Source organism: Athene noctua, chromosome 14, assembly GCF_965140245.1.
Source record: "Athene noctua chromosome 14, bAthNoc1.hap1.1, whole genome shotgun sequence".
NCBI classification, from domain to species: domain Eukaryota; kingdom Metazoa; phylum Chordata; class Aves; order Strigiformes; family Strigidae; genus Athene; species Athene noctua.
The window spans coordinates 13860632-13873560 of NC_134050.1; the positions used below are offsets into that span (position 1 = coordinate 13860632).

At 35.6% G+C, this 12929-nt stretch overlaps 1 protein-coding gene across 1 annotated transcript in view; it reads left to right on the forward strand.

Annotated features, from left to right (window-relative positions):
• The window catches only part of PDE3B (phosphodiesterase 3B), an 88107-nt gene that overhangs the window by 29217 nt on the left and 45961 nt on the right, over positions 1 to 12929 (forward strand). The gene's annotated exons all lie outside the window — the stretch shown is intronic.

Here is a 12929-nt window from a genome sequence, read left to right on the forward strand (position 1 = left end):
TCCCATCCATTACAAGGGCTAATGTGCAGTGAAATGCATTAAAGATCACAGGGGGGGAAAAGAAAGTAGGCTTAATCAGAGGCCAATGGAAGGATAAAAATATGATAACATATGATACTTTTTTCCCCATACCACCTTCCTACACTCTCCCAGCTTCCACCTATTTTCAGCTCAGGGGACTTCCTAATGTGGTTTAGCTATTTAGTTACAAGAGCCTGTTCAGTCTCCCCTTGAACTTACAGGCACTTCCTCCTTTTCCCAGTTTCCCCTTGAACGTACTTAAACTTCTGGCACCCACAACTTCTTTTGATAAGGCAGGTTACTTACTACCTATCAGTGAAGAACTGCCTCTTGGTTTTGGACCTGGCTCGTCCCAGCTCTTTCTAACCGTTTCTGGTTCTTGTGCTGTAAAAAAGTTGTCTGTTGAGTTTACCTTTCTACTACCCAGTTCCTTGGGCAGAATTTGCAACAATCATGAGTTCAGTGTAGCAGTATACATGACATCTAGCAGTGACAATAACTAATCTGTTTAACAATTATTTCAAGGTGATTTTGGAGATCAGCTTGATCAAAGTTCATGACCTTGTGTATTCTTAGACTGAATTTACGGCAGTAATATATAGTTTTGCTGTTTCCTGGAGGTTGGTAACTGTCTGCCGTTAGGATTTTTTCTTGCAGGATGATGCCACTCAAAGTTCTGCCCAGCAATAACAGATGTTCTTGTGCAAAACACCTGGAGACAAATGAACAGCAGAAAAGTCTTCTCATTGAGAAATGATACCATGCTATTGCATTGATTTCCTTTTGCAAGGGAAAGTTGTTGATTCTGTGGTATGAGATCAGTTGGAATTACTGTAACATCTTTTCATACTTACAGAGAAATGGCTGCATCTTGGACATATGGTTTGAGTTTTTACAGGCATTTGTTCTGCAGGTTCTGTACTTGTTCATAGAGAGCAAACTTTTTGTGTTTTTGTAAATAAGTGGATTCATAAAAAATTATCCTTTCAGTGTCACTGGCTTCAAAAGGAAGCCACAGCAGAGATCTCAAACTACTCTTTTACAGACAGAGAAAAGTTCACTCTTTCCTTGTTAGGTCATGTGTTAACAGTAAAAATAATAATAATTAAATAATTTTTAAAAAAGTAACTCATTGTGACTTATGATCTTATAACAATCATATTTCAAATTTTAAAAGCTGTTGCTGTGGGATACCATACAAAATACATTCAGTTCCTGTAATGATTTTTTAAAAAGATGAACCTGTTTAATTTGTTAAACAGTTTAAGCAGTTATTATAATCTCTCCTTTTTGCTCATTGCTTATACAAAGATTATAAAAATATAAATTTGATCAAATTATGATCCTGAAAATTTCTTCTTCATACTTTTCATTTGACTTTTGCTTGTATTCCAAATATAAAGTTAAACAAATATAAAGTTAGTGTCTTCGGAAATATCCTGAAAGACTAGTAGACTTCAACAGATATATCTTGATTCTGGTTAACATGTGGTATACAGCAGTTAATAGGAAAGTTGACTGATAAGGTACATTTATAAAGTTACAAATCAAATACATTTGTACATAAGTGGTGAAGATGCTTTTGGTCTCTGTAGCCCAAAATAAACACTTCTATGAGGGATACTTCACATATGACTGCCAAAAAAAGGTTAAACTGGTTATGATGTCTGAAAGAATTAGTTTCAACTCAAATACGGTAATGGCTAATGTAATCTTTGGAGGCAATTTGGACACATAGGCTTTATTTTGTGATTTAGTTATGAGTTGTTCTTTTTGGGAGGCAAACACTTTAATGTGTTGTTCCTAGAGTGGATTTGTAGCATGTTTTGTGAAATACTAGTTATTCTGTTTCTGCTTTTGGTAGCTTTGCCTCATCGCCTCATTTTAGAAACAGACCGTTCTTTTTGGCTAAATGAGTGGTTCTCTTACATGTTGTACAGCAGTGGTCCCCAGATTACTTGGGATGGCTAATGGTTCCCATCCCACTTTGGGTTACAGCAGTTGCAAGGGGAATTCCATTCCCGATGTGAAAACTTAACTGCTTGTTAATATTTGAAGTTCTAACCCTAGCAGAAATGAGGCTTGAAGTAGAAATTATCACAACAAGGGAAATAAAACTGGCAACTACTCCTTTTGGTATAAAGGTAAGATGGGGATACAGGATGACATTTATTCTTTCATAGAAAACATCTACTATTGACACACTGTGACTGTACGAACTCTTGAGATTACTTTCAAATGGAATTATCCTAGAAGACTATGTACCTGTTGGTGTGAAATTTTGTGTAGACATAGCTAACTAGTTCAGGTGCTGCTGAGGGCATGTTTGCAGTAGCACATAATTCTTCTCAGGCTGTGAATCCTGGGAAAGGAGCTGAGCAAATATTTAAGTTCTGAGTCAATGTTGAACTCCAGCCACAGTGGCTACTGAGCTAGTACTACCTACGTTTTTTTAGCTTGTAGTTCTCTGAGAGTTTTCTAACATACTCCTTGCTAACTTGTATGAATGAACTAGAAATATCTCAGGACCTTTGACTACTACTCCTAACTCTTCTGTCATTGTAGAAACAATCCATACAACTTTATATGTCCTATCTTTGTTTTCTTGGGTTTTAAACTTGAAAAAAACCTAGAGAATTTACTTTAACTGGTATCTCAGCCTGTTAGCTTACTGTCTTCATGTAAACCATCAGCATGTATTAAATCTACATTTCAAAAGGTGGTGGGAGCAGACTAAATGTTTAGTGTTCTGAAACGTGCATTTTACATGGGTGTAATATGTTCTCACTCTATAGCACAGCAGTCATAGTAACTGTGTGTTCAAATCCTACTATGCTTTTAAATAACAATGAAACCTGAAAAATTTTGCTGACATGATATAAATCTTAAGTTGCACTGATATTCAACTTAGCATTTTGGTTAAATCTTGTGAATTTTAGAGGAAAATGTTCATATGCTTTAATGATATGTTGCAGTGCTCTCTGACTGCAGCATTAGTTGCCTTTAATAACAGTGACTGAAATCTTAAAAAATTAAAACCCCTTGTTGATGTTTTAAATTTAGTTCTTTTGTCCCCACGCTGGTATGAAACCTTTGGTGATTTTGGATGCTGCTGTCTAATGCTGCTGAAATAATTCATGATAGAATGAGCTTTGAAGTAAATTTTGCTTTAAAACATTAAGTCTCTGTCTTCCTTTAAAGATGTATGTTCTATATGGGAGAATTGTCAGAAATTCTCACCTCTTAAACTGGGGAAAGAAGAGATAGCATAGGATTCTTGTCCTTCATTAGATTACATCAGCAAAGTATGTAATATATAATGAATAAATACGTACGTGATTCACATTAGAATTTTTAAACTGTTTTACTTTGTAAGCACAAAATGTATTTTCAGATTCTCAGTTTGTGAATCATACCTTTTTTTTTGGTCTCTTGTAAGGAGATTACAGTGAGATTTTGAGGTCACTAATCTTTAGTTTAACTGCTAGTACTTGAGCTAAAGAAATAATTCTGAAATCTCTTTGTAGATCTGTTTCTGAAAAAAGATTTGATGCATGTTTATCCAATTCATTTGTGAATCTTGAGGGGTTTTTTTTGAGGGAAGAACCATGCATCGGGGGAACCCTGGAGTAGGAAAGGTGGATCACACAGCAAGCTGAGATTTCAGTGCTTAAACAGGTTAGCGTCTGGGAAGGCTCTGCTAGATGTCACTGTCCTCCGTTAGACTGAGGTGCTACAGTCTCTTTTGAGACTTTGATTTTGAAGCATGTTAATAGCTTCATTAATTACTATAAGGGTTGAAGCAGCTGTTTGATGGACTAGACCACCAAGAAATCATTACTAAACGTTCTATAACAGAAAAATGTGCTTCTAAGGCCTACAAGAATTCCCCATTGCATCAGTAGTATACTGGATTTATGTTATAGGACTTTAAAAACTGGGGAGTCCCTTACAGCAGGCTTTATCAAGAAAATTAGAAATTAATAGTGGTATTACAGGTAGAATTAGCACTGTAGAAAAGTTTTCAAAAACTGTCTTACAAACCAGTCTGAACAAAAGAAAACAATGTTGCTGATTTTTACAAGTTGTCATCTATATGTTTAATTAAGATGGTGAAAATCTCACAAGTCTAAAGAACCCAGATAATTGTAAATGGTTGGATGGTGAGTGAGTTGGAGTTAGTATAGATAGCGAAGCTGTACTGTTTAATGTCAATACTGTCAAGCTATTGCCAAGTATTGAAGTAGATGACTTATGTGAGTTAAAACAATGAATGTTTTGTGCAGATAATGTGAATATGTCTTCAACTGAGTATACATATGAATAATTCTGGAAACTCTTGCAGGCATTTGTCCGTTCCTCTGCTGTCAGCAAAGAAATCAGATAAATAGCTAAGAATTTAAAAAAATGTTTCAATAAGGCTTGTTTTTTTTACCTTCAGAGATCCTGGATTTTGTGGCACCTTAAGAACTTAAAAACTACATTAATGAAATATACCTTTATGCAGATTGTTTAGATTTTACATGAGGGTGGGGTATTCAGATTAAATCTTTAGATACCATCAATGATTGTTTATTGAAGCGACCAATCAAAGAAACCAGAAAAGGAAAAACAACTGTTAACTTCTTCCTGAGGAATATTTAGGATCTGCTTCAAAATAGCAATCAGAGAGCATCTCTGCAATGATGATTGCAATGTCAGCAATCATTCAGAATTCATAGTGGAGCAATGGAAACCAAAAGATCCATTACACTTGTACTCAGAAAAATTGTTAAAATAAAAGGAGAAATTAAATAAAGTAGAATCCCTGCAGGCAGCATAGAGACTACTCAAAGACATCATACTGGAAACTTGAGAGAAATGCATGCCATTTATCACAACAAGATATAAAAATAATGATGCCATGATTAAACAGGATGGTAAAAAAGGCTCATAGGGAAAAGTAAGCATTCTTGAAAAAAGCTGAGCTTGTATCTAGAACAGGCAGGTTAAATGTAATAGTCCAAGGCAGATCAAAAATAGTCTGAAGATCAATTTTTGGAAAAAATAACAATTATTAATAATATTTGTACAATGCATTAGAAGCTTTAAGCCTCCCAGAATGCCTGTAGGACTGGTAGGTTCTCAGAAATAGAAGAAGCATTCATATCTGATGAGGCCACAGCAGGAAAAGAAAAGATTCTTTTTCATAACCTTCACTGTGGGAGAACCTGGAGAAAATTCTTATGCTGGAAGTCTACAGGCAATGTTTCAGAGGGCTTAAGTCAAATTTAAGTGTTGTAAAAGAAATCTGTTAAAGAAAAACCAGCAAAATGTCAGGACCAGATAACACATGCCCAAGGTTCTTGAGAAACTTGAGGATAAAACAACCAAATTGCTGTATGTAATGTGCAGCTTTTTACTCAAAATTAATTAGGTCCCAGCTGACTGCAAGTTGGCCAATGTCATGTCACTTTATGAAAGTTCCCAGGAGAGCTCTAAAGAGCTGTTGGCCAGCGATCATGACTTTCATAGCAGGCAAGTTGGTAGAAATCGTAACAAACATTAACTTTACTCATTTCAGAGAAAAGTGATGTTTTAGGGAAGAGTAAACACTGCTTTTGTTAGTGAGTTTTGCATCAAATGAACTTACAAGAATTTTTTTAAGGAACCAGCGAGTTTGTAGGTATTAAAGATGTATCTGATACACTCTACCTGGATTTCTAAAAGACAAGATTGGAAAAGCAAAAAGAAAGAGGTAGCGGGCCTAATCAAAGTTACTGGAAACCCTTTCATGCAAAGCACTAATGAGGGCGGCTATGGGGAAAGTTAACTCCGTCCCAGCCAGACTCAGTACAATGGGCTGTCGGTGCAGCATGGAAGAAGGTAGCTATAGGGAGGATATGACAGTGGTCTGTCAAATCATGAATGGCAGAGAATGCCAGAAGGGGCTAGGGGTAGATGTTTGAGCCTACTTGAGATGCCGTGTATTTTAAGCTATGAAACTGAAACTTATTTTGATAAGACATTGCAGATGTCAGAAGTTTAAGGAAGATAATTCACTGCGAGCTATTAAATACAGTGCCGCTTTGAGGAAGCACTTGAGCTGCAGATTGCTGGATACTGGGAAGATTCAGAGCAAATTTTTTATTTCTCTGTAGGAATCTTCTGCTGACTTGTTAAAGACAAGATGCTAGGCTAGAGAGGTTTGTGGTCTGATCCTGTGTAGCTAGTTTATGTTCTTGTTTAAACCAGTAGGGCAATGTCAGTTAGTTCTTCTTTAATTTAATGGGGTATTCTTGATTGCAATTGCATACCGCAGAGGAGGGAAGAAAGCACAGGTAAATTAACAGTCTTAAAGTCATAATCTCTGTGTTTTTTAATTTAGTCAGAGATTTGGTGTTAATAACCTTAATTATATTCCCAATATAAACCTACCTTATTTTTACATAATTATAGAGTCTTTTGTCTTTATCCCTAATGATTAATAACTAACTTTTGTCTCGGAGCAAAATTCAGGTTACACAATTATCTGTTACTGTAAATTTGCTACATAATTTCATTGCTTTTACAAAATATTCTGTAAGCCCAAGTTCTAGATCTAATGTTCAATTTTGCCAAATGTTCCCCCTCTCAATATTTGATCATATTTTTTCTTTTCATTGTTTTACAACCTCTGCATAACCTGAATCATGGAGAACTTCCAGGAAAAAAATGACAGTTAACTTCCACCGGTTAGAGTTCTCAGAAGTTGATTCTGAATATTTATACTGTTTGTGCACCTTCCACTTTGTCACCTGAATTATCAGTTATTAGGAGTTTGAGGAACTGTAAGAATCGGATTTGATTGGAATGCCAAAGGCACGGGCAGCTGGTGTATGTGCCTGATGGTGTATCAGCAGGTACTGATATAGGAGTTGCTTTCGTTTGATGTATTTTGTTAGCATGAATGCATGAAGTCCCTCTTGAGAAACTCAAATTACAAGTATGTAAAGCTCATTTTTATATAATGCTATAGGTCATGAAAACATAAAACCTGGACTGAATACGCACATATTTGAGTAGAAATTTGTATGGTTTGTTTTTTAGCTCTGCATATAGGAAGAGAACATTTGTTAGGTTAGATAGAGTATTCTGAAGTGAAGTCAAACTTTTGTTGAGCCTATCTAGCCACAACTGATTAGTAAATTGATTTCTAAATTGTAACATAACTCATCTTTGCCTCCCTTTTCCAAAATGAAAACTACTAACTTGGCACATAGACTAAACTTATCTTATTCGTTCTTTCCTTTTTCTGTCATTGGTTTAAGACCAATGTTGTCTCAGACTCCTCTGTTGTAGGACAAGACTGGCAGTTGAAGAGAAATGGCCTTTATGGCAAGGATGTATGTATTATTATCTTTGTGAAAATCTGCTCTCACATCAGCCATATTTTTTTAAAAATTGTATTTTTCATATGCTCAAAAAACCTTCTTTATAGCACAGTACCTGAAGATTCCACCAGAATGTCTACAATCCTATCTGAAGTGGACTTGTGCTATAGCTTCAGCTCTGAGCTTGGGCTGAGGATGGATGATTCTTCTGTGCTTTGTCTCTACCTTGTCTTGTCTTGCCTGATCTGATTGCAGTAGGGATAAGAACTGGATGCAGGTGTGGAGAAGAAAATAAGTTCAAATATTTTGGTAAGCAGAAGGGAAGAAGTTGGGGCTGAAGGAGAGGAGGTTCAAATGGTGGTTTGAACTTGAATGAGAATGGGATAATTTTATGTCTGGAGTAATGAGATTGACATGTTAGACAAGGAAGTTATGATGAGAAGCTTGAGAAGTAAACATAGTTGGAGATACCTGAAGAATGAAAATGGAATAAGGAGGTAAGGGATGGGTCTGGATTAATGCTGGGAGGACAGGGCTGTAAATCTTCTATTCAAGAGAACAAACAGAAATTTGTGCCTTCTGAGGAACGTTGCAATCGGGAGCCTGAATGACAGCATCTCCCTCTGCTGCAGGCAAGCGCCTGAGAAAGGCTCTTAGTGCTTTTTAATATTTGTCTAATAAAACATAATAACATGACTTCTACCATTGCTTGCTCCAGAGTGACAAGCCACCAGATCTTCTGGTGGTTGTCACTCCATCACTGTGGTGGCATCTGATGGAATTGGGGAGTTTTGGTTTGTCTTCTTGAGAACAATTAGGCAGTAGCAATAAAAAAGCTGAAATAGGCTGTGCTTCTGAAGAAATTTTAAAAGTAAATAACTCTGAAAAAATATATATGAAAAAATATATATCTGGAAATATATAAGTGCTTATAATTTTGCAAGTTCTAATTATATAATTCCATACACTTCTCCTGTCCCCCCCGCCCCACTAATTCTGAAATTTGTGGTGCATCACAGTTTATTTTTATATGTATATAAAATAATAAATATACAATAAGATATTTTTTCTTTTGTTTTCTCACTGTACTTCCCATTTCTCTGTGTCCCCAAATAAGCATAAGGAATGAGTCAGAGGTCAGAAAAAAAGAAGAGATAGTTTTAGGCTTGAGACAGTTCAACATTACATTAGAGAACTGCTTTATTTTGACTTTATCACTGAAATTTCTTTGTGTGTGTGAGATCCTTAGTGAGTCACTAAAATCTAAGTTTTCTCAAGTGATTACTAACTCTATGTATTTTTTTGTTAGCTCTCCCGCCCCCCCCCCCGAGACTATGGATACACTATCAACTGTACTTTGAATGCCTAAAATCTATGCAAGTGGTGAAAGAAACTGAACATGCAGTTAGACATAAAAATTTAGTAAGATTATGAAGCACACCAATGTTTTACACATGTTTTGTAACTAATTTTGTAAGAATGTCTGTGAATATTCAGGTGTTACCATGGTAAACACTATACCAAAGCTGGAGGAAGTAAAAAAAAATAATTATTGAGCGATTTTGAACTTCATTCAGCAAGTATGGGGCCATACACTGAACAATAAAGAAGCAGAATACTGTGCTCTTTCTGTGGGCTTGATCCGTTGTCTTTCAAGTGTGACAACTTGCTATATTCCTTGTTGACAGGCAAAATTTCTCTCATTTACCCATCTATAAATCCCTTAAAACTAAGTAAGTCTTAGTATATTGACAATGAATGTGTTTGCTTCTTTTTCTATTTATACATACATTAACATGATATTTTCTAAACGTAATTATTGTATCAAACTTGAGGATACCTTATGAGACTGAGAATTTCAGATACACGTTTTCTATATTGAATTTTGATAAATGCTTTCCATTTGCTTGAATAAGTGATGACAAACTGCTTACATGCATCACCAAAAAGGAATGTGACAGCTAATTAATTGTTCTGCTGCAACAGAACAAGTTCTGTCAGTCGTTAATTGAAATTTTTGTTTATAATGCATCAGCACGTGGCAGTGGTACTGTGATCCTAAAACATTAACCACAGTATTCTTAAATGTCTAGAACACTGAGTGCTGCTTATATGCTATATAACTCTATTATATGTATATTATACTTTATATTCCTGTATAGCAGCTTTTTATATATTTCAATTCAAATATTGGAGGTTTATGTACAATAAAGCACTGTGGTGCTTTTAAGAAACCTGCACTTACGCTTTGCAGTTTTGCTTGAAATGTTACAGTACTAATAGCCCCCAATTCACTTCCTTTGTACGTGATTATGATAAAGCCTTTCATTTTCCAGCGATCATTTATCTTTTCTCCAGGTACAGTTTGGATGTGCTCAGAGAAAATAGTCAGTGTAGTTAATTAGAGATATGCAATAAATTCTACAGTTGATAAGACTTTTTAAGAGCTATGCCTTGTTTTGTTTCAGGGTGAAAATATGATGAGAAAGGATCATTTTGTGGTTGTAATAGCTGAATGACAAAGAATCTTTGTCTGATACAGTGTTGTTATGCTGATAACCAGTCCATTTCAATTGTCTTTCTGTCTTGGTCTGTCTTTAAAATATTTATCATAATGCTTTCATCTGTCTTGGAGAAGATGATTTTTTTTAATAATATTATAGGAAACTCATTAGAAAATTAATTTGTATTCCATTCACAGTTTGGAAGGTTTATTGTAAAGAATGTATGAGGTCACACTGAATGTGTGGAATAGAAAGAAGTACTGAATTGTTGCCTTAAAATGGTCTAAGTTAACCTTTTATTCCATAATCATTTAGACATGTGGGTGGATATGTTACTATGGCTTGGCTGTTTTGTGATACATCAGCTGTTCTGCAGTAATTGCTGATGGATTTGCTTTTATTTCCAGTGTAGTAATACATTCTCAGTGTATTTTCTCTGAGGGGTGATAACTTGAAGTATTTTGGTTTTTAAAAACAGTAAGAAACTTCAGATGGAGCAGCTGAAAAGTAGCAGCTTGCACCACACTAATTGCCTAATGGGTGGGTCTGAGAGGGCCTAATGGTTAGAAAAATGTCCAGCTTGACTGCGGTAGATTCAGTTCTTCCTGAAGCTGCAGTGGTTCTCATCTCTTGACTCATGCATTATCAACCTATTTCTACCAGTTGAGAAACCAGGTAATTCACATTTCCGGCAATTATGAGGCATATATATTGAGAGCTTTGAATTTATCATATTGCTTCAAAAGATTATAATAATTGTAGTGTTTTTATTACTTTATTCATAACTTCCAAGAGTTTACTTTGCACTTTCTTTATAATACTACAAAGAAATTTGGGCTACAGCTTGCACAGCACATGTAAGAATGTTAAATGGGTTCATTTAATTTATTACAACTTTAATATTAGGAATCTCTGCATTTATCTTTGGTTTGAGTACAGGTCCAGTTAACATAATTTCTGCCCCCTTGATTTGACCCAGTAGTTTCACATACTGACTGGCCATTTTAAACAGATGATAAAAGTCTCTTGAGCTGTTTTTTTTTTGTTTTGTTTTGTTTTGTTTTTCCCCTGAATATTTCACCATTTTACGTATATTCTGAAGATTTAGGTTAAAATTGCTGAAGTCCAACAAATGTATAATTGGAGAGTTGTCTCCACTGCTGTGTCAGGCAATTTCTGTCATTTACTCCAGTGGCATCCAAGTTTTTCTAAATTGTGAGTGAAAAACAGTCTCCCAGCTCAGTAAACACGCTGTTCAGAATGACAGATTTTATCTGCTCGCTGTAATATGCTGATTTCTCAGCAGTTCAACTTCTTTTCCTTTCCCACCAGCCTGTAGCAATGTGGTTCAATCATTTGCATGTTAATAGTTTAAAAAAAGTCAAGTTTGCATCTTTTGCCACCAATAATCGTCTTCTATACAGACTGATGATGCAGTAATGAACTAGTTATGAGAGGGCAACTCATGAATATAAATAGTCCCATTTTACAAGTATTTTGCCAAGGTCAGTGGGAGAGAGGAGGGAGGTCAGAAGTAGCTCCTTAGTCACAATCACATCTGGAGCTGAAACAAACTCTTTCTTTGTAGAAATTTGGCAGTGTTTTAGGATTGCCAGAGTTTAGATGCTAAAATATGGGACAATGGCAGAGATCTCAACTGCTTATACATAGATTAACTGTGCATGGAAAGTACAATTTATCTGCATAATAACCACTTTTTCTGGATGCCCTGTAGCATGGATTTCTGCATGTTTGGAAAAGCAACTCTTACCGCAGAAATACAAGAAAAGACATACCCTATATGCTTTTCATAAGGTATTGGATTTGACCACTAAAACATAACATCTTAATTATACAGGACATCTGGCAATCCTGTGAGGTTCAGTCTGCATTTTTCCCTCATCATAGAAGAAATATTAATGCATCAGCAGGAACATTTTTTGGATACAGTGATTATTGTTCAAGATAGCACTGCTGTCACTGGCTTTTGACCTCTAAACTTGTTTCTGCTTGGTAGTGGCTTTCAATATTGTTCAAGTGCAGACTGGTGTCTTCTCAAAGAAAAAATATTTTTGTTTTCTCTTTATCTGTAAATCTGTCCACTTAAGTAGTCTCTGTTATCATAATATTATAGAATGTGACTCACAAATTGCCTCTGAGTGGAAAAAGTATGTCTGCAAGTTCCAAAATCAGTGATGCTTAGGTGATTCTTTTTGCAGTTTAATACTTTATTTTAAGGAAACTGTCTTGGGGAACATAAGCTCTTCAAGGAAAGACGGCACAAGTGTCTTAAAAAAAATGTAGCAACTCATATTATGCCCCAAAGAACACCACAACCAAGGGACATGGTGGCATGGTGGTGGGTGCTTTCTAGAAAGTATTTTCCAGCCAAAAAATACTTTCTTTTATATATAGATATATATAAATAAATAATTTATATATATATACAGCGTTTATTTTTATTCCATGTCCAACATGTCAAACTGATAGAGTGCATAAATTTTTTCTGTAAATACTGCCCAGTCTTGTAGTTTCACTGAACAAATATTTTATATTTGACAGCCATTATACATAATCAATCTAGAATAATGCCATAAAGAGGAATCACTGAAGATATCCTGAAGAGTGAGATCATTGGCCCTTAGCTATCAGCTGATGAATAAACCAAGCATTGTGTCCTCATGCCCCCTGAAACACTCCCACAGGTTTGAAGTACTTCTTGTGTTACAGTTCAGCATAAAACCTTGGTGCCATGTAGGTTTGGGAAACCTGAAGTGCTTTTAAATTACCTGATGACTGTGGTGTCTGAAATGACAGTGTTGTGGTAAAAGATTTTAAATGTGTTTAGTTTTTTCTGCTGCAGCAGATGAGGAATTATTCATAAACTACTGTTATCTGAGATGGAGCGAAGGCAGGAGCAGCATTAGCTTCCTGTGGGCATCATCTGCCCAGTGCAGTAGCCTTAGCACATTACTGGTGAGTTCAGAAAGAGCATTAAGCTACTTGAGTTATTTGATTTCTGGTATCTCAGATAGTTAGTCAGAATGGTAGC